The following is a 26,710-nucleotide window of genomic DNA, read 5'->3' on the forward strand; positions in this document are numbered from 1 at the left end:
GAAAGGCCCCAGCCTCAGACTTTCTGCCAAACAAGTTGCTGAAGGTAAACAGTGAGTGGTGGGAGCTGCCATCAGCATATTTATTCTCCCATATAGGCAGACTTGGCCAGATTCCAAGAATCTGGACAGAAATAATAATTACACCCATCTGTAGAAAGGTTAATGATACTGTTGGTAAATCACCACCCTACAAGCCTCCTCTCTCTAACTGGAAAACTCTATGAAATGCATCAGAAAATTAAATTAATTGAATTAGTTGAGATGGAGAATGTTTTAGGTGCTGAGCAGGTAGGTTTTAGGAAGGGCTGCTCAATCTTTGATTATGGGATCGTTCTGTATCATCTGGCATAAAACAGTCAAAGCACTTAAAAGGTGAAACAATATACTTTTTGTGTATTTCAAATCAGCATTCAATTCCATATTAAGAGAATGTTTATGGAAAAATTGGAATAGTCCTCAATGAATAAAACCTGCATTTTCTGACAAAATGCGTTCAGCATATGCTAACACCTCGTTGAGGGTGTGCTGCAGCCCAGAGGGGATCCCCCTTTTCTCAGAAATCTTCCAAATTTGAGGCATCTCACAACTCTATTTCAAACTTATGTTTAAACTGTTTAACCACATTTAAAGCTTATACAAGTATAGTCTGCACAACACACTCTCTAGAGGTAGCTCCACCTCCTTCACACTCGAAGGATATGCTGCCACTGCCAACTTAATTCCATTTCAAATGCCTTTCACGGTTTGCATTGTACTTTGTATGCAAAAGAAGTACCTTAAGAAAGACATAAGCCATCTGGAGTTTCTAATCAGCCACTACAGTTTATAAGAAGGCAGCATATAAAGGGATTACAGTGTAAATTGATCACTTGAGAAAGTGTTGAAGCAAGCATCACAATAGCGTACATGAGAATAACTAACCCCCAGGAAAAATTCCTACAAGAATGTTTTCAATACTATGCACAGCATGTAAGCTCTGCTGTGCATGGTTCCATCACAATGCATAGACTGTTACTATTCTTATGCTGGGCTATAAGCATAGCATCCTCCTTTTAAAAAATGCACAAAACAGCAATGTGAAAATTCAGTTCCAAGCACTTCAGAAGAAAAGCCTTTGCTACCTTTTCACTTTTTCATCTTCCACTTCACTTGCCTCCCAAGTCACCTTTAAAATCTTGTCCCCTTTCATGCTACACAAAATCTCAGGAGGGCAAAACTTCAAGCCAAAGGATTTCAGTCTCTTCCAACTCTGCTATTATGGCAACTTCTTATTTTAACCCAACACAATAAGCCAAAAGAGGTTTTCTGCTTTATCACAAGAACAGATATCCATAACTGGGCAAAACAAATGTTTTAATTAAAAAGTATACAATTCTCCTTCAACAGAGCTAGATGTTAGGAATCATTAAATGTTTTCTATTCCCTGATGAAGAGTGCACCAGTTTGGAAAATGTTAGCATTTGGTACTTTTACAAACTGTTTAGTGCCCACAATTTGAATTACAGATGATGTTGGATTTAATCAAGATCAAGCTTCCTTTTTACTTCCTACCCTCTGGCTTTCCCCCCTATTATCCCAACTCGACCCCCAGCCAGCAACTACTCAAAGAGATAAAGTTTCATTCCACAGTTCAAGTTTCTAAACATTTTCATAAGACGATATTCAGTCTGCAAGGAACAAAGACAACCAAGTTGCATAAACAAAAACTATGCTGCTACTGCAGCTTTTAATATTGTTAAAAATTGTTTTAGACTCTAGCTATTTTATTGTAGTTGAAGAGGGTTTTATTATTGGTAAACCACCTTGATTATATTTTATAAAACAAGACAGGGTAGAAGCAGAAACAACAATTTCCTAGAAAATGACCACTTTACAGGGGATGAGAGCATAACCAGGAATGTTGATTGTAGCTCTGAGACAAATAAACTTAACTATCTCTGCATTATGAGAGCACTCCCATTCTCACAAGACAGTTAACAGACCCAGCCTGTTCTGGTCTCCTTCCTCACAGTAGCTGCTGCTGTGGGAACCTGCTCATTTATTTGCCTACCTGGCCTGGGCTGCTTGCTATGCTGCATTTGCCTACTAGGTGCCACTTCCTGACCTCGTGCTTCTTAGACCATGCTGCTTACTTAACCCTGTCTCCCACCTGGCCAACAGCTTGCTCCATTCTTGACCTACAAGACATTAATTCTGTTAGCAGCACTTTGGTGCTCCCCAACAAACCAGGACAGCATGGAAATTTCTTGAAAGCTCAAAAATCAGACAGAGCACATTTTAAGCACTCCAGGAAGTTCCTTAGGAAAAACCTATTATTACCAGCCAGCACCCTTTTCGCAGGACATTGCCAAACTCACTGTACGGGGGCTTCCAGTGGTTAAGAATGCCTGCAGTTTGTTCACTTCCTGGTAGGGGTCTGCACCGACTGTGTGCAGCAGTTCCATGAACCGGTTCATCGGATGGAATGGTTGGGCTGGTCGAACTGATGAATCGGCTTAAACTGGTTCAGAGCGGTACGTGATTGAACCATTCAAACTGCCTAGTTTGCAGCTGCCCAGTTCAACCACGAACCGGTCCATGCACACCCCTACTCTCTAGTCCCTCCCTCATGTCCATTTATAACCCCTGACTGCCCCAACAGAATCTCAATCACACATCGCCTTGTGTTATGTAGGAGAACTGGTCTTGCGGTAGCAAGCATGAATTGTCCCCTTTGCTAAGCAGGGTCCACCCTGGTTGCATTTGAATGGGAGTCTACATGTCTGAGCACTGTAGGAAATTACCCTTAGGGGATGGGGCCGCTCTGGGAAGAACACCTGCACGCGTGCATGCAGAAGGTTCCAAGTTCCCTCCCTGGCTTCTCCAAGGTAGGGCTGAGAGAGACACCTACCTGCAACCTTGGAGAAGCTGCTGCCAGTCTGTGTAGACAATACTGAGCTAGATTAGTATTGACTTGGTATATGGTAGCTGCCTGTGTTCCTATGGTTGGCACAATGGTCAACTGACTGGTCAAATACTGCTTATTATTTGAATGCAGCCAAATATTATCAAATATTCCATGACGGTAAGAGTACCACAATATAAGCAGTAGCTCAGCCTTTCAGTTTAATCATAGCACTATTTGTCAGCAAGGCCAGGAATGAGGGCTGTTTTCCCCTTGGTCCTTCAACAGCTGGGATAAACCAGCGCTGTACAAGTTTGGCCCAGCAGCTGTTAGACTACAAATCCCCTCACCCTCAAACACAGAGGCCAATAGTTAAGGATGATGGAACTGTAGTCCAACAACACCTGAAAGGCCAAAACTATGCGGCCCTGCCCTGGCATAAAGTCAAAAGCTTCTATAACTACTATAAAAGTTTCTAACACTTCTATAACTACAAGTACTTCCAAAAAGGAATAGTCACAGCCACTAGTGGCAAGGGGCATCATTTTAATATGTTGGTGGTGGGGTGTTTTATTTGGTTGTTGTTGTTTTTAAGTGTCGTCGTAGGCTGATCCTGGTGTTTCAGAATAAAAGCCAAGAAGCATAGATGTTCAGTGAATAACTCACATGTATAGAAATAACTTAACATTGTTAAAAGATATAATTCATTAAAATGTTTTAAAAAGCTAACTTGCTGTGAAACAATGAAATAAGTTAAGTACAAAAAACAGATTAATCATCAGGTTTGATACTTTAAGGTGTTTTTTAAAAGTTCTGACAAGAGTTAATGCTTTACAAATACTTGACCATTATTTGGCTGGTCAAATGGTCAATCCTACTCTTACACTGTAATTCCATACCAGAAATAAATTCTAAAATTGTTGGAACAATTCAACTTCAGTTTGAGCAGTTCAGAAATATTGCCGTGATGAGTTGACAGACCCACCATTTCACAACACCTCATACTATAATTTAGTATCCTTTTATGCCTAGATCTCCATGATTCTGTCATCAACTGGTTCTCTTCCTACCTGTCTAATTGTTCTTTCCATGATTAAACAAAGGAAAGCTCCTCCTCCTCCTCCTCCTCCGGCATCTGTTCTTGCTACACACTGTCCTTGAGTGATCTAACCCAAATCCATGGTTTTCAATACTACATGTATGCCAACACCCAGTTCTCTCTACCACAGAACATTCTGCCTCCATTTAATCCAGGGGTGACATTGTGCACCCATGGACTGTTGTACAACTTCAGGCATCCGGTGGTTGTTCTACAAATTCCATCATCCCCAGCCACAGTGGCTACGAGTTAGAGATTTATTATTTATTTATCAAATTTGTACACTGCCCCAAACTCTCGTCTCTGGGTGGATCACAGCAACATAAAGCAGGTTAAAACACAGAAAACAAAAACCTTAAAACAATGTAAAACTGGAATCAGATTAAAAAGCTTGGGTGAAGAGGTAAGTCTTCAAGTGCTTTTAAAAAGTTGTCAGAGATGGGGAGGCTCTTATTTCAGTAGGGAGCGCATTCCACAGTCTCAGGCAGCAACAGAGAAGGCCCATCTCCGTGTGGCCACCAGATGAGCCAGTGGCAACTGGAGACAAACCTCTCCGGATGATCTCAATGGGCGATGGGGCTCATAATGAAGAAGACGTTCTCTTAAACACCCAGGGCCTAAGCCATTTAGGGTTTTATAGGTTATAACCAGGACTTTGTATTTTGCCCAGAAACTTATCGGTAGCCATACAGGAGTAATGTGGTTTCTCCGAGATGACCCAGAGACCGACCTGGCTGTTGCATTCTGTACCAACTGCAGTTTCCCGACTACATACAAAGGCAGCCCCATGTAAAGCACATTGCAGTAGTCAATGGAGGTTATCAGAATATGTAACACCATTCTAAGGTTGTTCATCTCAAGAAACGGATGAGCTGAAGCTGCTCATATCCAGTCTATTGCCAAATCATGTCACTTTCCACTAAATAAATTTGTAAAGTTACGAGCTTTACTTTCCACCCTTCAGCAAAAACTCTAATTCATGCCCGGATAATCTCTCACTTTGACTACTGCAACTTTCCCCTTGGATCTCCCAATGTCTCACCTCAACTCCCTCACCTCCATCTAGCATTCTGCTGCAAAATAATTTGTTTTTGGTCACTCTGATCATTGCTTGTTGCCCCTTCTTAAATCCCTACACAGGATTCCTGTCTGCTGCAGGATCCTGCCCAACCTGCCCCTCCATTCCTCTCAGCTCTCATATCCCATTACACTCCTGTCCATAACCTTTTCTCTTCCAGCTGCATCACCTTCCATGAGGCCTTTGGCACAACCTCCTTGTCCCTACATTTGACTGCAACTAAACTTAAATAAAGGTAAAGTGTGCCATCAAGTCAATTTCGACTCCTGGCACCCACAGAGCCCTGTGATTTTCTAAACGCATTCACGTAAAATATCTCATTTATTCTGCCATCCACTCCATTCCCACAAAAGAACAGCCCTGCTGGATCAGGCCCAAGGCCTATCTAGTCTAGCATCCTTTTTTACACAGTGGCCCACCAGATGCCTCTGGGAAGCCTACAGGAAAGAGCTGAGGGCATGCCCTCTCTCCTGCTGTTACTCTCCTGCAACTGGTATTTAAAGACATCTTGCCTCTGAGGCTGGAGGTGCCTCCATCTCCCCTGTGCCCACTTAAAGACTGTGAGCCTTTTGGGGGTAGGGACCTGTCCTCTCATCTGTTGTCAAGCATCATATGCATGGTTGACAAGCAAAAAGGACAAGTTTTACCAAATACGATGGGAAGATTATAGCCGACACAAGAAAATCTGGCAAGAGATTACTTCCAATACATGAACATCTTGGGAAATGGAAACATTTTCTGCTATAATGGCAGCAATAAAGGCAAAGCTTGTAAGTAGATTCAAAAAAGTTCCCTTAATTTGCCTAAAAATGTGTTATTCTAACGGAAGAACAAATTTGCAAAACACCACAAAAGTGGACATGGAAACTACAAAGTCTCTTCCTAGTACTCATGTTCAACCTTTCAAAAACTTACAGGTGGTCCTCGTTATCCACAGGGGTTCTGTTCTCCACTACAACCACCAACAACAGAACCACAGATAATTAGGGGTTAAGGCAATGGGAATTGGGGATTAGGTTTCTGGAGGAAAGGGCAAAAACAGCAAAAAAATTTATATATATCAAAAGTTGTCTCCAGTTGTCCAGGAATGCCCACCACATAATTCCCAAATCTGCCATTTTTCTGCAAAAAATAACTGGAAAATGTTTGTTTTTTTAAATGAGCCACAAAATTTCTCCTTTTCTTAAAATGGTGGCCAGGAATAGCCTCCAAGGAATTGTGGATACATTGGAAAATGTATACATATTCAGCAGATATTGAGGTTGGGTGTCTATTATCTGACCGTGGATACACAGAACCATGAATAGCGGTACCACAATTAACTAGGTCCACCTGTATTAAAAACGAGTTTCACATGGAATATAAACATGTAGAAGTTCATTCATTTTGTGTGCAGCAATTCAACCAGACCGATGTAACTGATCCCAATTTTTCAAATTCATTTGCTCTTTTTGAAACAAGAAGAATCATTTATTATGACTGAAGGGAACTGCATCCTAACTTTGGCAGTTATCCAAATTCCTAGACACTTAATTGGGGTTGCCTGCCAGGGAATGCGATTGACTTGTGCTAATTGAAATTCTGAGGAATGTTGATCCCAAACCATTAACATTTACCTAAACTGATCCTGCACCTAGACACTTTAGCAAATTCATCTAACCTATAGTTTTAGGAAAGGACTGCTCAGGATTAGTTAATGTTACAGCAATATTATTTCATATAAAATGATTTTAAAACTATTCTTAATATTCAAGCCTCAAATATCTTCATCTTCTCTACTAGCCTGCGCTAATGGCTCAACTGAGCCATCAACTAAGCAAAGGAGAGAGAAACTTGTCTTACTCCTCTATGGCTATTAAAACTCTCAGATGCTTTTCCATTTATTATTTTAGTTGCTGGATTTTGATAAATCATGATAATTCAATGTATGAATCTTTACTAAAATAAAATCTTTGCAGTATTCTCTGCAGATCAATTACATTCTACTCTATCAAAAGCCTTCTCAGCATCTAAAAACGTAATTGTTTATCCACTCTTTTAGCAAAGCCTGACAAGTTGATCAGGTTTCTTATGTTTGAGTTAACTTTCAATCCTTTATGAACCCTGACTAATCCTCAAATATAATATTATTCCCTGCAATCCTGATCCAATTGGTATGCTAAGATAGTTCACCATATTATGAAGTTCTACTTCAAAATAGCAGTTGGTCTATATAAACTTAAATGCATATAATCCTTGCCTGATTTAAGTATTACTATTGTTTTTGGTTCTGACCATGTTTGAGGATACCTATAATGTGGAACTCATGAATCACAGTACCGCTATTCACAGTTCCACATTATCCGCGGTCAGATAGTAGGCACCTGACTTCAATATCTGTAGATACAAGAGGGTTAAAATCCATATATCCGTGGTTCATAGGTGGCCGGAAATTACTTCTGGGGTCATTTCTGGCCCCCATTTCAGGAAAAGGTAAATTTTAATTGTATAGATTTTAATTTGGACAAATTTTAATTGTTTAATAGTTGGTTTTATTCTGTTTCTATTGTGTTTATTTTTGTAAGCCACCTGGAGCCTATGGAGTCAGGCGGTATATAAAATAAATAAATAAATAAATAAATGGAGCCATTTGGGGGCTTTAAAAAAATTCATCTGTTTTCCACAGGAAAATGGCAGATTCCTGGACAGCTGGAGACCCACGGAGTATAGTAGGGCACTTTATTTCAATTTTTGTTTGCAATTTTTTGCCCTTTTCTCCAGCCTCCAGGAGCCCAACCCCTCAATTCTCATTGCCTTAATGCCTCATTATCCACAGTTCTGTTGTCTGTGGTTGTAACGGAGAACAGAATCCCTGTGGATAACAAGGTCCATCAATAATTCATTATACACAAGAAGTGTTTCACCAAGTCTTTCTTCTGGTAATACTCATGACATTCAGACAGACATGGACCCATCTAAATTCAGAGATCTGTTTTTAAATTTCCAAAACATTTTCTTCATGTCCTCTTCAGTGAGAGAATCTTGAAGCAACTGCACACCCACTGGGGTAAATTTGGGTAAATTTATTGAGTTTAAAACGAATGTGTGTGTGTAAATATATACACATACTCCTCTTAGGCGTACCCGTCACTAATCCCATGTGTGGCAGCTCTCGTGAGAGTTTGTGAGCGAGCTGCCGACAGGGAAAGAGGAAAGTGGTGGTGGGCAGGTGGGGAGGAGAAAATGGCGGCAGTAGGTGTGCGGGGAGGGGAGAGAACAGGGACGGCGGTGGGTGGGGAGAGACCTAGAAGTGCAGATGCTCTGCGCCCGGCCCAGCTAGTAATCTCATAATACTCATGATCAGATGAATATAGATTGCTATATTTAAAGAAAGTCTTTAAAGTCTGTTTTTATGTTTCACCCATGGCTGAGGTGAGTGAGCCATCACCCATGGCTGGGGTGAATGAGTGGGAACGAACTTATAAATATACAAAAGATAGTATGCTTCCCAAGAAAGAGAAGGATACCAGTGTAGTATTTTGTTACCAGTATAGTATATTGAGAGACAAAATCCTCCATCAATGATTACTCCATGGAACATTAAACCAAAACAACTTAATTTACTTACAGAGAATCTCTAATGCAAGATACACACACATTTTGAAATTTTATATGTACTTATCCTAGAAAGGAAAAATCACCACTGTCTAAGAACTTGACCAAAGGTCTAACTGAACATGATATATTCCCCCACTAGGGAGCAAGGTTCCCCAATTCTGCAAGTGGCAAATCAAGCAAAGGTAGTAGGTTTTATAAAACAAAAACCAGATTCCACTGCCTCCTAGCGGTCTCCGATTTTGCCTGATTGAAAGTCCTAGGCTAGGAATTTAATTGAAAAGTCCCTTCAAGTACACTTCCCTTCTTCAGTTCCCTTCTTCAGGACCTCAATTCCTCCAGGGGGAGCCAGGCTTCCCAATCCTGCAGGGGTGGGGGTGGTGTTGGGCAAGGGTGACAGGCTTAAAGGAAATTCCTCCAGATTTTGCCATTTCCCTTAATTCATATACGTTGTCCTTCAGTGCAACCTTACTCTATATCTTTTCCAGATTCCTCAAATGGAGAGGCTTTGACTTCTTCCATATTCATGGAATACACTCTCCTTCTGAAGACAGTTGTGCCCAATGTATATATCATTTCTTCATCATATCCTCCAGCCTTGATCCTCAGGATGAGTGCTGAAGGCTTTAAGAGGGGTTTGGATAACTTCATGGAGGAGAGGTCTATCAACGGCTACTAGTCGGAGAGCTAAAGGCCACCTCCAGCCTCAAAGGCGGGATGCCTCGGAGTACCAGTTGCAGGGGAGTCACAGCAGGAGAGAGGGCATGCCCTCAACTCCTGCCTGTAGGCTTCCAGCGGCATCTGGTAGGCCACTGTGTGAAACAGGATGCTGGACTAGATGGGCCTTGGGCCTGATCCAGTAGGGCTATTCCTATGTTCTTATGAGAGCCCTTTGGCTCTCGCCCTTCAACACATGCTTCTGGCAGTTCCAAGACTGAAATATCCAAGGAAAGGGTGGGCCAGAAAAACTCAGAGACTGGCTAGCTGTAAACAAACTCCTCTTCCTTCCTTTCCCAACTCATGTTCAACATTTGTAACTAACAAACCTGGATGTGGTGGAGTTGGCAACTATTCAGGATGCTAGATTCATAGTTAAAACATGCATGGAATCGCAGAGTTTTTATCATCCGGCTAGCAGATAAGTATCCCACTTGAATTCTCCATTTCTCTGTTTTGGGGAATAAAATATGGCTCTGTCAGATCTACAAGCAGATTTGAACTGAGGCCAACCAAGTTTGAGATTGTAGCATCTGAGAAAAAAGAACTTTGCATTACTGGGAATAACCCCTTGTTTTCTGGTTTGGCCCCCTATTTGGAGTCTTCAGCTCATTTTTTAAACCATCAGCCTCAATTAAAATGACTGTATTTCCATTTAAGAACCAGCAACTGTAACCATCTGCAAGACAATCTTTTCAAGTATTTAAAAACAGTACATTTTCCTGCCTATTTCTCCCTATCATGGTTTACCCAGTCATCTACTCATCTTTCCTGGTACCAAACAGCAAAATTGCTGAGGGGAAGGGGGCAGCCGGGAACTTTCCGCATAACCTTGTTCACTATAGCTTAGATTCTCTCTTTCATATAAACATAGAAAAAGGCATAACAGAAATGCACACATACCCAACAAATAATGCTTTCAATATATAATCAGCATAGTGCACCAGACTGATGTAATCTAGATTCTTATGGTACTTGTGCTGTTGCATAATTTGGGCATTTGTCCTAGCTATTTCCCCGCCATTTCGTTCCTTGTGTTTGAGATCAGTATTGATCAGCTCATTCAAATATATATTGCTTTAGATGCATTCCTTCTCCCTACCAGTGCTCAGTTTCTTCCAAGCTTACTGCAGTCCACCCTGAACAAAAGTCACTGCATTGGCCAAGGTAGATAAATGAAGCAAGGACTACGAAGGAGTTTTTAGTTTTTCATAATCACTAATACTCTTTTCTTTCTCACCTTAATGATAGAACACTGATAACGAGCAACAGGAAACAATTGCTAGGAAAATGAATGATGCTAGGAAAGGCCACAACCATGCAAGAAAATACAGCATGTTTGTGCTTAGCAATACAAAGAGCAAGAGTAGACACGCTGGAAAAGCTCCATTTAGACCAACTTATCAGTGAACACAAAACCAGTTATATCCAGGGAAGTGCAAGCCTGAACCACTTCAAGCGTGAATCACAGCCATGATAATGCAGCCAAATAGCAGTCACAAATAGCCAAAAAGCCAATCAGAGTTAAGAACTGGGGTTGTGAGAATCGATTCAAATCTGAATCATTTTGACTCAAATCTGGCCAATTCAGACCATTCAAATTTGAATTGAAACTGCCAAATTGATTTGACGACAGTTTGGGGATATTTTAGCACCTTTTAAAAACCATTCCGGTGCTCCACTTGGTCAAAAAAGGTGCCAAAATAGGTCAAATCAATTTGAATTTCGATTCAAATTTGAGTCAAATCACCCAGTTTTGATTCAAATCTAAAAATGTGACTAGTGCACATACCTAATAAAAATGCTGCCCAGAAAGATCACGACTTGTGAAGTATATGCTCAGTAACAAACATAGGATGTCCCAAAAAAGTCATTTTAATATCCCTTAATTTTGTAATATTCATTCACTGTCCTTCTTCCAAAGTGTTCAGTGGTGCACCTCACTGACAGTCCTGTAAGGAAAGCTAGCCTAGAGAGTGACTTGCCCATGGTCATCCAATGAACGCACAGCCTAGATCAGCTCCACAGTAAATTCACAGCGTGTGAACAAGAGACATGTGACTTCAGCGGTGGGGGGAAATCTCATTCTTCAAAGCCAATGATATGGGGTATAATTTATTCTACTGGGGGGGGGAGTCTGCTACTCTGTTTTTCCATGGATTTTTCTTAATTTCTAAAAATGCATTGCTTCATAACATTAATCAGTAGCATAATTTCATAGTGACCAAAGCCAAGTAGAGAACCAGCAGATACGGCCAAGTACTCCATGGATGAGGTCAAGACAGTATCTGCTAGAACAGCCAGTCAGAAGACACAAGCAGCACTAGCACTAAGAGGAGTCAGCTGTAATTTGCCTTCATTGGTCTGCCTGCGGAACTGTCAAATGTAATCAGACTAATGGCCCACCTCTCCTAGGTTAGCCATCTCACCACTTGCTCCAACAGAAGGCACACAGGAGAGCTGGTTTTGTGGTAGCAAGCATGAATTGTCCCCTTTGCTAAGCAGGGTTTGCCCTGGTTTGCATCTGAATGGGAGACCACATGTGTGAGCATTGTAAGGTATTCCCCTTAGGGGTTGGAACTGCTCAGGGAAGCGCAGAAGGTTCCAAGTCCCCCACCCCGGGCATCTCCAAGATAGGGCTGAGAAAGACTCCTGCCTGCAACCTTGGAGAAGCCACTGCCAGTCTGTGTAGACAATACTGAGCTAGATGGCTCAATGGTCTGACTCAGTATAAGGCATCTGCCTATGTAACCCCTGAAGAATTAATTTCAGAATATCTGTGTCTACCAAAGGTTTCTTCCCCAGATTCCCTAGTAAAACAGGTTAGGGGCAGGACTGCACAACTCAAATGCCCTGGTGGGCCAGAACCAACTATGACATGGGGTGCTAGGTCAGAGGTTAGGTTCCAATGCATTGCTACATTACAGTAATTAAGTATATTAATGAAAGCTATTATTAGTGACTTGTGGATGTCCTCCCATTAAGTGACCCACAATTTTAACCTCCACTTTTGATAACTCTGTTGTTGCCGCTACCATCTCTGCCTCCCCAGCAGTGCCCTCTTTTGGCTTTGCCTCTTCCATCCCAGCATCTGACAGAAGAGTCCTTTGTGAGCTGCTTGAATGGAGGAAATTAAGCCATACAGATGTGCTGCAGGGAAGAAAGCAGCAGCAGTGAGCAACAGAAGAGATGGGCAGGTGAGAGAGTCACTGCTACAGCCACAGCAGCAACAGCAAGTGGCCAGAGCGCAGGGAGGCCAGCGAGGGGGCAGAAGGTTGGAGTCAGGCCAGGGCAGGGCTCCCTGTAACAGGGTTTCCCAGATGGTATTGACCACAACTCCCATCATCCCCAGTTGCAATGACCTTGGCTGGGAATTGTGGGAGTTGTAGTCAGCAACATCCAAGAATCCCCATTACAGGCAACCCTGGTCAGTGGAAAAGGTGAAGAAGGGAAAGAGGGTAAAGTTGCCATGTCCCCCGGGATTCCAGGTTTCATCCAGATTTTAAGCATCTCACCCAGCTTGCTTAGCTCACCCAGATTCTCCCAGATTTCAGATTTCATTAAAGAAAGGGGGAAAGGGGGGGAAAGGGAAGCTCTAGCCCTTGTAGAAGAGGAGTTATGGAGCAAAATGTGCAGTCACTATTCTGCTCAGAAATTATTTTCCAGCCACTTTACATAATATGCAAATTAGGCACCCAGATTTGGAAAGCCATAATATGGCAACCCTAAAAGAGGGATATGGGATGGTTTCAGAGGGACAGGGAGCCAACTGCATTGAGCCGCTGCTGCTCATCAGCAGGACAGGCAAAGAATTATTAATGGCTCCAGCTGCTGCTGCAGGATATTCCTGATTAAGGGCCAACAAAAGAGTCTTGCTAGCTGGATCTGGGCCCCAGACCTTGTGTTGTACAGGCCTGGGTTAGGGCTTCCGATTCTTACTGGAAGAACACTTGTTTCTTTTTACATATATATTCTGCTCCTCCTTCAAGAAGCCCAGCATGGTGTAGGTACATGGTTATGTTTATCCTCACAACAACCCCGTGAGGTAGGTTGTGCTGAGAGATAAGCTGACTGGCCAAAATAATCCAGTGAATTTCATGGTTGAATGGGGATTTGAACTTGAGTCTCACTGGTCCTAGTCTAACCCAAGGCTTCTCAATGGCTAAGGCCACTGAGGCTGGTGGTGATGGGAATTGTGATCCAACAACATCTGGAGACCCAAGTTTGAGAAGCCCTGATCTAATTACTGCACCACACTGGCTCTTGATCTTCATGTTCAGGTGTCAGAGTCATAAAGTATAGGATTTCATAGTTTCTATTTTATTTTCAGATTTAGGAATCTATGTTGAAGTCTCATAGCTGTCCCAAGTATGATGACATGCTTGCATTCAGTCCATATACATTTTGTTCAGGGCAGAGGCATTGTTCCTGCTCACAGAAATGAGTTGGGAACTCAACTCCTATGGTTGTGTTGTGCAACGTGCTAACAAGACACCACTATATTTTTGCTGAACATCAGCTTCCCCAAGACTCCACCAACATAGTACTTTCCTCCTACGCAGAACTACTCTCAGAAGAGCCTTAAACAACTGCAAAATCTACCGTGGTTTGGCATTACATGAATTAATCTTGAACTTGCGCACTCCCATTCACTCCTGCAACGTCCAATTCTTGGCAAACCAGCTTTTAAGAGCAAAGACCTAGAACCATCTCTCAATTACCTTTCCAGTTATAACACAATCCAAGCATACACCATTCCTACCATCCCAGGTCGCCATGGGGGAGAAGGGTTTGCATACCACTTGGAGCAACTGGATGTGCAAAGAATTCAGAACGTACACATACGGAGAGAAATTCTTTTGGTTCCTAAAGACGGGGTGGAGGGGAGATCAGTAGTATTAGTTTGTGCTTAGGCTATCCCAATACTCGTAGCCAACGAGAATTTTTTTTTTTTTTAAATTCAAACCTAAATAAGCACCAATTTTGGAATCTTAGGATATCAGACTCCTACAATTTTAAAAAATGCCCATGCATTCCTTCTGCAAAACAGTTCCTGAAGAATTCTTAGATCCAAAGAAACATGTGGATTATATACAAATCCAAATTATACTGAGCCAACTAAATTGGTTCAGAAATGCTTAATTGAAACAGGGTGATTTCTGTGCATAGAACAGGAAGTCATGCTCTCATGATTTGTGGTCTGTACAAAAACGAAAAGGAATGATTTACTTCTTGAGCCATTAGAAATCCGATAAATTAGCATGGCAAAATGTTCTCATGTTAGCTGGACAGAGTTACATAACAATCTTTCAGGTTGGTTTTTTGTTTTGTTTAAATAAAGCAAAGGAGAAAGACTTCCCAATGGGATAGTATAAACTCCCCAATCCATTTCCTCTGCCCTTAACAGCTTTTCCACTTCTCTTTTATTCCATTATGTTGCCCTTCCAGTCATCCACCATTTTGCCCTTTCAGTCATTGCCTTCCCAAAAATTTTACTCAAAAGCTAAATTCTTTAACATCAAAATGATACAAGCACAATTTATTTGGTAAAGATAATATGGATCCAATGGTTAAAATGTCAGAACAGCATGTTAAAGAGTATGGATTATTTACACAGCACTTCCAGTATCCAGAGTGCTTTGCAATATTAATATCTTGCATATATAAAGCTATCATGCGAAGCAGATCACCATTGTTCTGTTTTCCATACTGCAAGCTGGAGGTTGATTGCAACCAGAGCTTTCTTTGAATAAGATTTCTTGTGTTTAAAAAATCCTTCAACATTCCTTTATAACATATGTATTCTCCTTGGCTCTGACGAAAGCAAAAACATTTTCAAAGCGAGTCTGGAAAATTTCTGGAAAAGCTTAAACTTCAACACAGTACTCCTCCTGACAGTAATTTAGGATTCTTCTTCAGTCTTAGCAAGGTGCTTTAACAAATCTGAGCAGTTCAAGATCATCAAGGGCACTCTGAATTTTAGAACAGCATTGTTTTTGTTAAGAGGTCAAACCCAAGTAAGGCTCCAGGGAAAATTGTTTTCTGCTCTTCCATATTCATCTTCTAAATATAGCAACAATGGAGTACATTTAGTGGCAAGATGAAGGCTTCGCCAATCAACTATTTATGAGGACCCAACAAGAGCAGAACATGCACAACTTTAGATGTGAGCTGGGTTATATAAAATGTGAAAGTCTGCATCAGAAGCCACAAAAACTGGTGAACAACTCCAGAACAGCTGCCAAGTTTGCCCATATTCATGTATTATTCATTGTAATTGTAATACTCGACTCCTAAATATTGTTTCATTTCCTCCCCTTTAAAAATGGCTAAAAGCCATTTGCACAATAGAAAAGAATAACCTAAGCATTTTCTAAATAACTTTTTTTAATCAATCAATAATCAGGGTATAATGTGTGCTGCAAAAGAGTGTGGCCTACAGCAGCAGTCAACCATGAGGGTGGACAATTGTTTCGGTAATGTGTTGGACTTCCATCAATCCAGATTCTCAACAATTAATACATATGTCAGAGAATCTTAAAATATTTCTGTAGGGCAGTTGACACTTTTAAACCAACTGCTTATTTTCTCCAGGAGATCCATCCTTGCACTGGAAAACCTTCTCTCGCGCAGTCTCCATGTGAACTGTGCTGTACATGGACACAGCCCACAGCAATACTATGGTAGGCACTGCTCTTGTCATGCTCAGTTTCCTTGCTCTCACTCCATCCTGGAGTGAATTTTGATGTTACCAACCTTCACATGGACCCTGATTGAGGGAAATATTCTGTGCTTAAGCCCCCAAAAATAAACTTATGTCACAGCTGTCTCATCACTTTTAAAAGGATTTAAGAACTACCAACAATCTTTGCAAAGAAACCACTAAGTCTTTCTACTCATTGCTCCCAACTGACTCTGCAGTTTAGGTACCAGTTAACTATAAAAGACTTACAGAGGGGGAATGTTTATTTTAAATGATGCACCCCATAGTATAGGTTCAAAAAGATCATAGAAGGAACAACATGAAAAGAGAAGAGCTGAGTAACAGACTGAAAACATCTACATATTTTGCTCCACCAGTTAGTGTAATGTAAAAAGGTAATGTACTCTCAAACAATATACAGTTTTTTATATTTTATGAACACTGAGGTATTAAAATGGAATTTTCCTTCAGCAGCCCTAAACCCATCTTGATTGCAGGAATTTTTAATGAGCTCTGAAGGATGGAAATAAGGATCAATACCAGATAAAATACAAAATAAAACATCTTTAAATACATCAGGAACAGAAAACCTGCCAGGGAGGCGGTTATACTGTTACATTATGAGGGAGTAAAAGAGATTATGGGGGATATGGAGATTGCAGAGATGCTAAACAAGTTCTTGCATTTGTCTTCACGGCAGACGATACTGAGCATATACCTGTGCCTGAACAGAGTTTCTCAGGGACAGAGGCTAAAGAATTGAGTCAGATAGAGGTTTCAATAAATGACGTTCTAAACTGTCGGAGAAAATAAAACTAACAAATCGCCAGGGCCAGATGGCACCCACCCAAGGGTCCTTAAAAAACTCAAATGTGAAATTGCCGACCTCCTTGAAAAAATATGTAACTTATCCCTAGCTGGTTTGCTTAATGTCTGTGCCAGGCAAATTGATGGAAAGCATTCTCAAAAATAAAATTGTTAAGCATATAGAAGAACAGGAAGGGAAAACAGCATGGCTTCCGCAAGGGCAAGTCTTGCCTCACTTACCTTTTGGCGTTCTTTGAGAGTGTCAACAGGCATGAGGATCAAGGTGATCCAGTTGACATAGGATACTTGGACTTCCAAAAAGCTTTTGACAAAGTTCCTCATCAAAGACTCTCGACAAAACCTAGCAGTCATGGGATAAGGGGACAGGTTCATGTGTGGATTGGTAACTGGTTGAAGGTCAGGAATTAGAGGGTATATAGATAGTTCTCCTAAATGGAGGGAAGAAAGAAGTAGGGTCCCCCAGGGATCTGTATGGGGACCAGACCTTTTTAATTTATTTGTAAATGATCTAGAAGCGCCAATCTATTTAGGGTAGTGAAATCCAAAAGAGATTGTGAGGAGCTCCAAAAGAATCTCTCCAAACTTGTTGAGTGGGTGACAAAATGGGAAATTCGGTTCCATGTTAGCAAGTGTAAAGTGATGCATACTGGGGCAAAAACGCCAACTTCATATAGATAGATCTTTTTTAAGGTATATGACCAGATACAATTAACAGCAATTACAGTTCATAACAGCCTACAGTCAGTACAATCAATCTATCACATTGATTGTGATAGCAAGGTGAACATACAACTGAGGGAGCCTTAAGCATTACTTGGTGATTTTATACACAATCACACAAAATTTGGCAACACAGAAAGTAACAAATACATTCTTATCCACACAAAACATGTTTCACAAAATTGCATTGATCTTTCCAACAAACCCGTTAAAAGGGATTAAATCAATTTACTGCATGGAGTTCTGTAAAAAGCAGAGTGAAGTAAAATATATGCCACATATTCATTTCCCCTGAATCACACATACTTCACATATACGCTGATGGGGTCTAAGCTGCCAGTGACTGACCATGAGAGGTATACTGGGGCTGTGGTGGACACCTCATTGAAAGTGTCGACACAATCTGTGGCAGCTGTGAAAAAGACAAATTCCATGCTTGGAATCATTAGGAAGGGGATTGGAAATAAAACTGTTGATATTATAATGAACTTATAAAAACTATGGTGTGGCCACACTTGGAATCCTATGTGCAGTTCTGGTCATTATACCTCAGAAAGGACATGACAGAACTAGAGAAGGTGCAGAAGAAGGCAACCAAGATGATCACTGGCCTAGAGCACCTTTCTTATGAAGCAAGGCTACAACTTTTTAGTTTAGAAAAAAATAACTGAGGGGAGACATGTTAGAGGTGGAGAAAGTTGATTGAAATTTTTCTCCCTCTCAATGGCTACTAGAATGAGGACGACAGGCCATTTCCAGCCTAAGAGGCAAGATGCCTCTAAATACCAGTTGCAGGGGAGCAATAGCAAGAGAGAGGGCATGCCTTCTCCTCTTGCCTGTGGGCTGCTCGGAGGCATCGGTGGTCCACTGTGTGAAACAGGATGCTGGATTAGATAGACCTTGGGCCTGTGCTTGCAGTAAATGCAAAATAATCCAGTGGAGAGATACTTTCCTTGAAAAAAAGCTATTTGCAAGCTATTTTCCTCCTCTTTCTCATCATCTTCCCTCCATTGAATATCATACTTAATGGCAGTAAATAGCCATTAGGAGCCCTGAGTGGCAAGGTGAATTATCCACACTGCAGTCATTCAAGTTCCACTTGCAGCCAACATCTGTTATTTCTTCAAGTGATTAATATTTACGGTAGGTCCAAGCCTCAGAAATTATACTGAAATGTTTAAATATAGCGTGTACAAAATGCAGGGAATGCAAACAATGCGAAAGTCAAACAATATCTATGTTGACATTCATTTGGATCACTTTCTGGAGTAGAAGCATTGGGTAAAAACATTTCTTGGCATTCCTTTGAAAATGAACCCCTAAAAAGCGCTTTTGGGTGGCTCTTAATTACTCTATTTAGCCAAGAAATGTTCTGTGCAGTAGGCAGCTACACACACACAGCTATATGCAAGACTCTTCATAAGCTCACCCAAAGGTAGTGCTGGCTGAATTAAGGGGGAGTGGCATGAATACAGTTCAATGATCTGAGAAATCCTAAATTAAAAGGCAAAACAGCAGCACTAATATCGCCTATGTGTGAATTTCTACAATGAAACAAGTTATGAGCAAAATTTTTATTATTTAGATGGGCAAATCAATCAAATAAAAATCAAATCTATAATTTGATTAAAATTTATAAATCAAATATATAAATCAAATCAAATAAATAATGAAGGCATTTCTTGTTATCCAAGATTATGCCTATTGCAACTAAAGTATAGTAAAGACCGATCTGTTCAGTAACAAAAGGCCAAGACAAATTAAGACAAAATCAATGGCCAAGTAATTAAACAAATATGAGCACTAGAAAAGAAAAGCTGCACTCTTTGAATTCGTCATTTCAAACACTCACCTTATTTGGTTCCCCAAAATTTGTGGAGGAAGTCCACTCCCTCTCCCGACTAAACTTTATTGGACAGTTCGATGACTGGAGATGATCCTTCATTTATTCAAGTTAAGTACCTGTTTAAGCAACTGTTCATAGGGAGCATTAGGTGAAGAGCATTAGCTCTTCTCTTGATAATTAGTTCTCTGAATAGCACCATCTACTGGCCTTACACAGTCAAGAAAAGGGCTCAACTATTAGAGATCAGGTAGCTTCCACATTTGGAGGTCATTCAAGAATTAGAAAGAAACATTGGATTTACAGTGAATGGATCTTTCTCCAGAAACACAAATAAGTGGGGATCCATAAGAGATCTAGTGGCATTGAACATAAGAACATAGGAAGCTACCATATACTGAGTCAGACCCTAGGTGCATCTAACACAGACTGGCAGCAGCTTCTCCAAGGTTGCAGGCAAGAATCTCTCTCAGCTTTATCTTGGAGATGCCAGGGAGGAAACTTGAAACCTTCTGCTCTTCCCAGAGTGGCTCCATCCCTTAAGGGGAATATCTTACAGTGCTCACACATATAGTCTCATATTCATATACAACCAGGGCAGACCCTGCTTAGCTAAGGGGACAAGTCATGCTTACTACCACAAAACCAGTTTTCCTCCCTGAGAGATAGGTTAAGTGCCCGAACACTGCCCTATTTTACCAGTAACATTCCCCAAGAGTATGAAGCAAGTGCTTCATACTCGGAACTCAGCCTCATCTGGGGCTTGTTCCAAGGAGATGACAGGAGATGGCTTCAACTCCCCACTCACATTGTTTTGGCAAAGGTAGACAGAGTCTCTCTTCCAGTGGAAGAAACCCTTATTTACTCTACCCAATCCCCATCTGCCACATTCTATACCTGCAGGTGGACTCAAAATGGCGGCAAACAGATGAAAGATGTTGCCATATTTACCCAAATAGAAGGCAACTCTAAGTGGAAGATGATGCCTTAAAAGATGGACGTTAAATACAAATTATATCTGTATTTACCCAAAGGAAAGAGAACTCTGAATCTAAGATGATCACATACACACACACACCACATTTAACAGGCAGAAATTTGGGAGGAAATGGTCTTAGATTAGGGTAAATAATCCCTGCTGAGTCCCCTGCTAACTGAGCAAAGAGGCACTTTTTAAAGTGGTGATTCTCTTTATTTAGCAGAGGGAGAGCAGCTGGCCTTAACCATCCCCAGCACAGCATGAGTGGCTGTTGCGGATGTCTACCTTATGTTTAATTTTTACATTGTGAGCCCTTTGGGGACAAAGAGCCATTTTATTTTATTTATTTATTTCTATGTCAACCGCTTTGGGAACTTTCTATGTCAACCGCTTTAAGAACCTTTGTTGAAAAGCATTATTTGTTGTATTCGTAAATATGGTATACTGCACATGAAATGATTAGACATGCTAAAAACAATAGAAATAATAATAGACACGCTCTGCAATAGTGCAGAGACCTTCGGGGTATCTTCATTTAGAAGGGCATTTGCCAGCTCGGTGAGATGCCTGCACAAGTTTTTAACCTCATCAGTATTACGCCATAAGCAAAGTTTCAGGGAGAACAGTGCTAGCCTTTTAATGAGAGATGCATCAGAGGTTTCTGTGATACAGCAACCTCTGGGGGCACCCCCTCATTTTGTATTTGGCTAATATTTTTGCCTTGGGAGTGAGTAGCCAAGATGCAGGGGGGCAGTAGTGACATCATAACCAAGGGGGAGGTGTTTAGATCCAGAGCTGTTTGGAGGGAGCACCCCTAGCCTAAAGGGTTGGTAAACCTTGTTACAGTTATACACTGCTTTTCAGCAAAAAGAGTCCTCAAAACAGGATGCATAGCAAAATAAATAAGGAAATAGATCACTGTCTCGAAGGGGTTCACAATCTTAAACACATACACAGGAGACACCAGCAAGAGGAACTGGAGTGATGCTAACCTGAAATGAATAGGTAACAAGGTGATGCAATCATCAACAGGTCCATGCTGAAGTCTGAATAAATATTTAACTGACAGGCAGATTCCTGCTGGAAAAACCAAACAGAGGGGGCTTAACTGAATATATCTATGCCTCATTAATCCTCATTTAAAATTCCTACATTTATCTAACAGGCACAGGGTTATTTCATTAGCAGACTTACAAAAACTGGTATTGCTTAGAAATTCTAATGAGTTTAAACCTTTTATTACAGGAAAACTTTGGTAGCGTCTCATATGTATCATGAAGATGCTAAATATGATTATGAGCCCTCTGAATACAGGGCTTGTTTCTTTCTTTTGTATAATTATTTTAAGGTAACTTTTCTGAGCCCTTGGGATAGGAGGGGCTATAATTTCAGATCCAAAACATCTAATACAAATGACGTTTACATGAGTACTGTACATGGCCTCAGAAGACATTTTGCAATCAGAAATGCCGACGTTCTGCACTGTAGGTCTTGGTGCGTGTTCTTTGAGGATATTCTGTTCCCACAGATTTATAAAAGGCAATAAATAAATAAATAAATCGGTAGATAGATAGATAGATAGATAGATAGATAGATAGATAGATAGATAGAATCATTCATCACAATGAAAAAAATTAAGTATTTATACCCCGCTTATACAACCCTACTAACTGAGCAAAGAGGCACCTTAGTGGCAGATTTCTTATATTAAGCAGGGGGAGAACAACTTTTCCTATTCAAGACCAACACAGCATTCTTCCATTGGCTGTTCCTGGTGTCTACCTTACTTTTCTTCTTAGACTGTGAGCCATTTTTGGGACAGAGAACCATCTTATTTATTATTTATTTTTCTATGTAAATTGCTTTGAGAACTTCTGTTTAAAAGCAATATATTATTATTAGTAGTAGCAGTAAGGAAAAAAGTCTACAGTTTCAAAAGCAAAAGGTGTGTGTGGGTGGGGAGAGAATGGTTCCTTGCTTGAAAAGGGCTATTAAAAGGAAACAGCATCAAAAGCCACTGGAGAGAGACTCTGTTGAGCTGTACAGAGACTGTTGCTCTCCACCTACTACTATATATCTATACTATATAAGCCCACTTACACCTTAAGTGGCGCAGCGGGGAAATGCTTGACTAAGAAGCAGAAGGTTGCCGGTTCGAATCCCCGCTGGTATGTTTCCCAGACCTATATCAGGCAGCAGCGAGAGAGGAAGGTGCCGAAAGGCATCATCTCATACTGCGCGGGAGGAGGCAATAGCGAACCCCTCCTGTATTCTACCAAAGACAACCACAGGGCTCTGTGGGCGCCAGGAGTAGAAATCAACTTGATGGCACACTTATGTCCACTTAGCAGCACCCTTTCCTCCCTCTCTGGGAACACCCATGCTGGATCAAGCCCAAGGCCCATCTAGTCCAGCATCCTGTTTCACACAGTGGCCCACAAGATGCCGCTGGAAGCCACAGGCAGGAGTTGAGGGCATGCCCTTTCTACTGCTGTTACTCCCCCACAACTGGTACTCAGAGGCATCCTGCCTTTGAGAATGGAGGCGACCTATAGCCGTCCAACTAGTAGACGTTGATAGACCTCTCCTCCATGAACTTATCCAAACCCTTCTTAAAAAGCCATCCAGGTTGTTGGCTGTCACCACATCTTGTGGCAGAGAATTCCACAAGTTGATTATGCATCGTGTGAAAAATTACTTCCGTTTGTTGGTCCTAGATTTCCTGCCAATCAATTTCATGGGATGACCCCTGGTTCTAGTGTTATGTGAGAGGGAGAAGACTTTCTCCACATCATGCATGATTTTATAGACCTATATCATGTCTCCCTGCAGTCGTCTTTTTTCTAAACTAAATAGCCCCAGGTGTTGTAGCCTTGCCTCATAAGAAAAATGCTCTAGGTCCCTGATCATCTCGGTTGCCCTCTTCTGCACCTTTTCCAGTTCTACAATGTCCTTCTTCAGATGTAGTGACCAGAATTGTACACAGTACTCCAGGTGTGGCTGCACCATAGTTTTGTATAAGGGCATTATAATATTAGCCATTTATTTTCAACCCTCTTCCTAATGATCCCTAGCATGGAATTGGCCTTTTTCACAGCTCCCGCACATTGAGTGAAACGTTTAACAAGCTGTCCACCACAACCGCAAGATCCCTCTCCTGGTCAGTCACCGACAGCTCAAGCATACGACAAGTATACAACAAGTATACAAGTATACAACAGCGTATACTTGAAGTTCAGGTTTTTTGTCCCAATGTGCATCACTTTACACTTGCCAACATTGAACCGCATTTGCCACTTTGTCTCCCACTCACCCAGTTTGGAGAGATCCTTTTGGAACTCCTCACAATCCGTTTTGGATTTCACTACCCAAAAGAATTTGGTATCATCTGCAAATTCGGCCACATTGCTGCTTACCTCTGCTTCTAGATCATTTGTGAATGATCCCGTCCAAGCACCAGTCCAAGTACAGATCCCTGGGGGGACCCCACTTCTTACTTCCCTCCATTGTGAAAACTCTCCATTTATACCTACCCTCTGTTTCCTGTCTTTCAACCAGTTAGCAATCCACACATGTACTTGTCCCCTTATCCCATGACTGCTAGGTTTTGTCGAGAGTCTTTGATGAGGAACTTTGTCAAAAGCTTTTTGGAAGTCCAGGTATACTATGTCAACTGGATCACCTTGATCCACACACTTGTTGACACTCTCAAAGAACTCCAAAAGGTTTGTGGCAAGATTTACCTTTGCGGAAGCCATGCTGGTTCACTCCCAGCAGGGCTTGTTCCTCTATGTGCTTTACAATTTTGTCCTTGAGGATGCTTTCCATCAATTTGCCTGGAACGGATGTTAAGCTAACCGGCCTGTAATTTCCCGGATCACCCCTGGATCTCTTTTTGAAGATCGGTGATACATTTGCTACATTTAACCCCTGCAAGGGATGAAAGAATCCCCGACTCACACCTGAGATGAGAGGTAAGAAAAGACTCGGGAAGAGCATATAACCAAAACATGAGGAGGCAGCAAACCGAGGATTATGGGGACAGAATGAGAACAAAAATGTGACCACTGAGATACAAACAACAAGAAAGCAAACAACTGAAATAGCAGAATCATGGCTTGTTAGTAGCAGAGGCTTTGGCTGTTCGCAAGGACTATATTTGTTTATTTATATACTGACCTCCGTCCCAAGACCCCTGGGTGGTTAACAACAGGATAAAACAATAAAACTCAACATAAGAACAGAACAAAATGTAGCTAGAACTTTTTTTTTTTTTTTTTTAAGAACAAGGCCAGCTCACTGGCCAAAAGCATGAATAAAAGGGGCAGTCTCCACTCTCCTCTTGAAGGCTAGGAGAGAGTAAGCCATGTAGGTCTCTTCTGACTATACACCCACACAGCCAGGAGGACTGTGACCAGTCAGCCAAGACAAGAACTGATCAGCAGTAAATTGAGAGGCATCAGCAGTTCTGCCTCTCTGTTAATTACTTGGAGCATTCCTTAGCAACAAGGACTCCACATGGGCAGTGCTGCAATTCCACTATGTAAAATGCCATTATAAAGTATGTTCAATGCCTGGATTTAGGGTTAGCCTAGAAGCCCCTGGGACTGCTCCCAAGTGCAGTCGTTTACTTTTCTATAGGAATAAAAAGGCATTTCACTTTGAGAGAGAAAGAGGGGACCAGAGGAGAGCTGGTCTTGTGGCAGCAAGCATGACTTGTCCCCTTAGCTAAGCAGCATCCGGCCTGGTTGCATATGAACGGGAGACTAGAAATGTGAGCACTGTAAGAGATTCCCCTCAGGGGGTGGGAGCCACTCTGGGAATAGCATCATCTAGGTTCCAAGTTCACTCCCTGGCATCTCCAAGATAGAGCAGAGAGAGACTCCTGCCTGCAACCTTGGAGAAGCCAATGCCAATCTGTGTAGACAATACTCAGCTAGATAGACCAATGGTCTCAACTCAGTATATGGCAGCTTCCGATGTTCCAGATACACTATTAGGGAGGGGCTAAACCCGTTTCCTCTCCCTGGGAACCCCAGCTACGAATCAAACTTCTCCTGTTCACCTAGTTCTACCATACTTTCTGTTTCTTGGCCACACTGAAGTATAAGAACTTTGTGAGAGAAGATTTTTTTAAACAACATTATTGACAATCTGAATTGCAAATGTAAGTCTCTGTACATTGAGGCAATTACTGGCCTTTATATCTTGCACCCAGAGCGCACACACTGACTTATACTGGGTCAAACCACTGGTCCTTCTAGCTCAGTATTGCCAACACCAGTGGTTCCCAAGTTGGGGGCCTCCAGGTGTTGCTGAATTACCATAATCCCCAGGTACAATAAGTTGTAGTTTAGTTAGAGTTGAAGTCAAGCAATATCTGAAGGCCCACAGCTTGGGAACCTCTGGTTTACATTGACTGGCAGCGGCTTCACCAAGGTTTCAGGCAGGAGGAGTTCTTCCAAGGCCTAACTTGGAAGGCCTGTTCTGGATGAGGTCACACTTCCCCAGAAGGAAAAGGTATGCAGTCTGGGGGTGCTTCTGGATCCCAACCTCTCTCTGGTTCCCCAGGTTGAGGCGGTGGTCAGAGATGCCTTCTATCAGCTTCGGCTGATATCTTTCTTGAGATAAATTACCTCAGAACAGTGGTACAAGTGCTGGTAACCTCCAGGCTTGACTACTGCAATGTGCTCTATGTGGGGCCGCCTTTGTACACAGTCCGGAAACTGCAGTTGGCTGAGAATGCGGCAGCCAGGTTGGTCTCTGGGTCATCTCGGAGAGACCATATTACCCCTATATTGAAAGAGCTACACTGGCTGCCAACAGGTTTCCAGGCAAAATACAAGGTGCTGATTATAGCCTATAAAGTCCTAAACAGCTTAGGCCCTGGGTGGTCTTTGCTACGATTCCCAATGCCCATTAACATCATGTGGAGAGGTTCGTCTACAGTTGCCACCGGCTCGTCTGGTGGCTACTCAGGGACGGGCCTTCTCCGTTGCTGCCTCGAGGCTTTGGAACACGCTCCCTGTTGAAATACGAGCTTCCCCATCTCTGACAACTTTTTAGAAAGTCAATTAAGTCACATTTTTCACCCAGGCTTTTAATTAGATGTACAGTTTTAATATTTTAACTTGTTTTAAGTTTTAAATTGTTTTAATGTTTACATTTTGTTTTTGATTGTGTTTTTATTGTGAACCGCCCAGATACATAAGTTTTGGGAGATCTAGAAATCTGTTAAATAAACAAGCAAAATAAAATAACTTGA

At 41.6% G+C, this 26,710-nt stretch overlaps 1 protein-coding gene and 1 long non-coding RNA gene across 2 annotated transcripts in view; one reads left to right on the forward strand and one right to left on the reverse strand.

Annotated features, from left to right (window-relative positions):
- PTK7 (protein tyrosine kinase 7 (inactive)) overlaps nucleotides 1-26,710 on the reverse strand; it is a 153,145-nt gene that overhangs the window by 89,912 nt on the left and 36,523 nt on the right. The window lies entirely within an intron of this gene.
- LOC128352481 (uncharacterized) overlaps nucleotides 1-26,710 on the forward strand; it is a 38,995-nt gene that overhangs the window by 1,731 nt on the left and 10,554 nt on the right. The gene's annotated exons all lie outside the window — the stretch shown is intronic.

Source organism: Hemicordylus capensis, chromosome 1, assembly GCF_027244095.1.
Source record: "Hemicordylus capensis ecotype Gifberg chromosome 1, rHemCap1.1.pri, whole genome shotgun sequence".
Classification (NCBI taxonomy): domain Eukaryota; kingdom Metazoa; phylum Chordata; class Lepidosauria; order Squamata; family Cordylidae; genus Hemicordylus; species Hemicordylus capensis.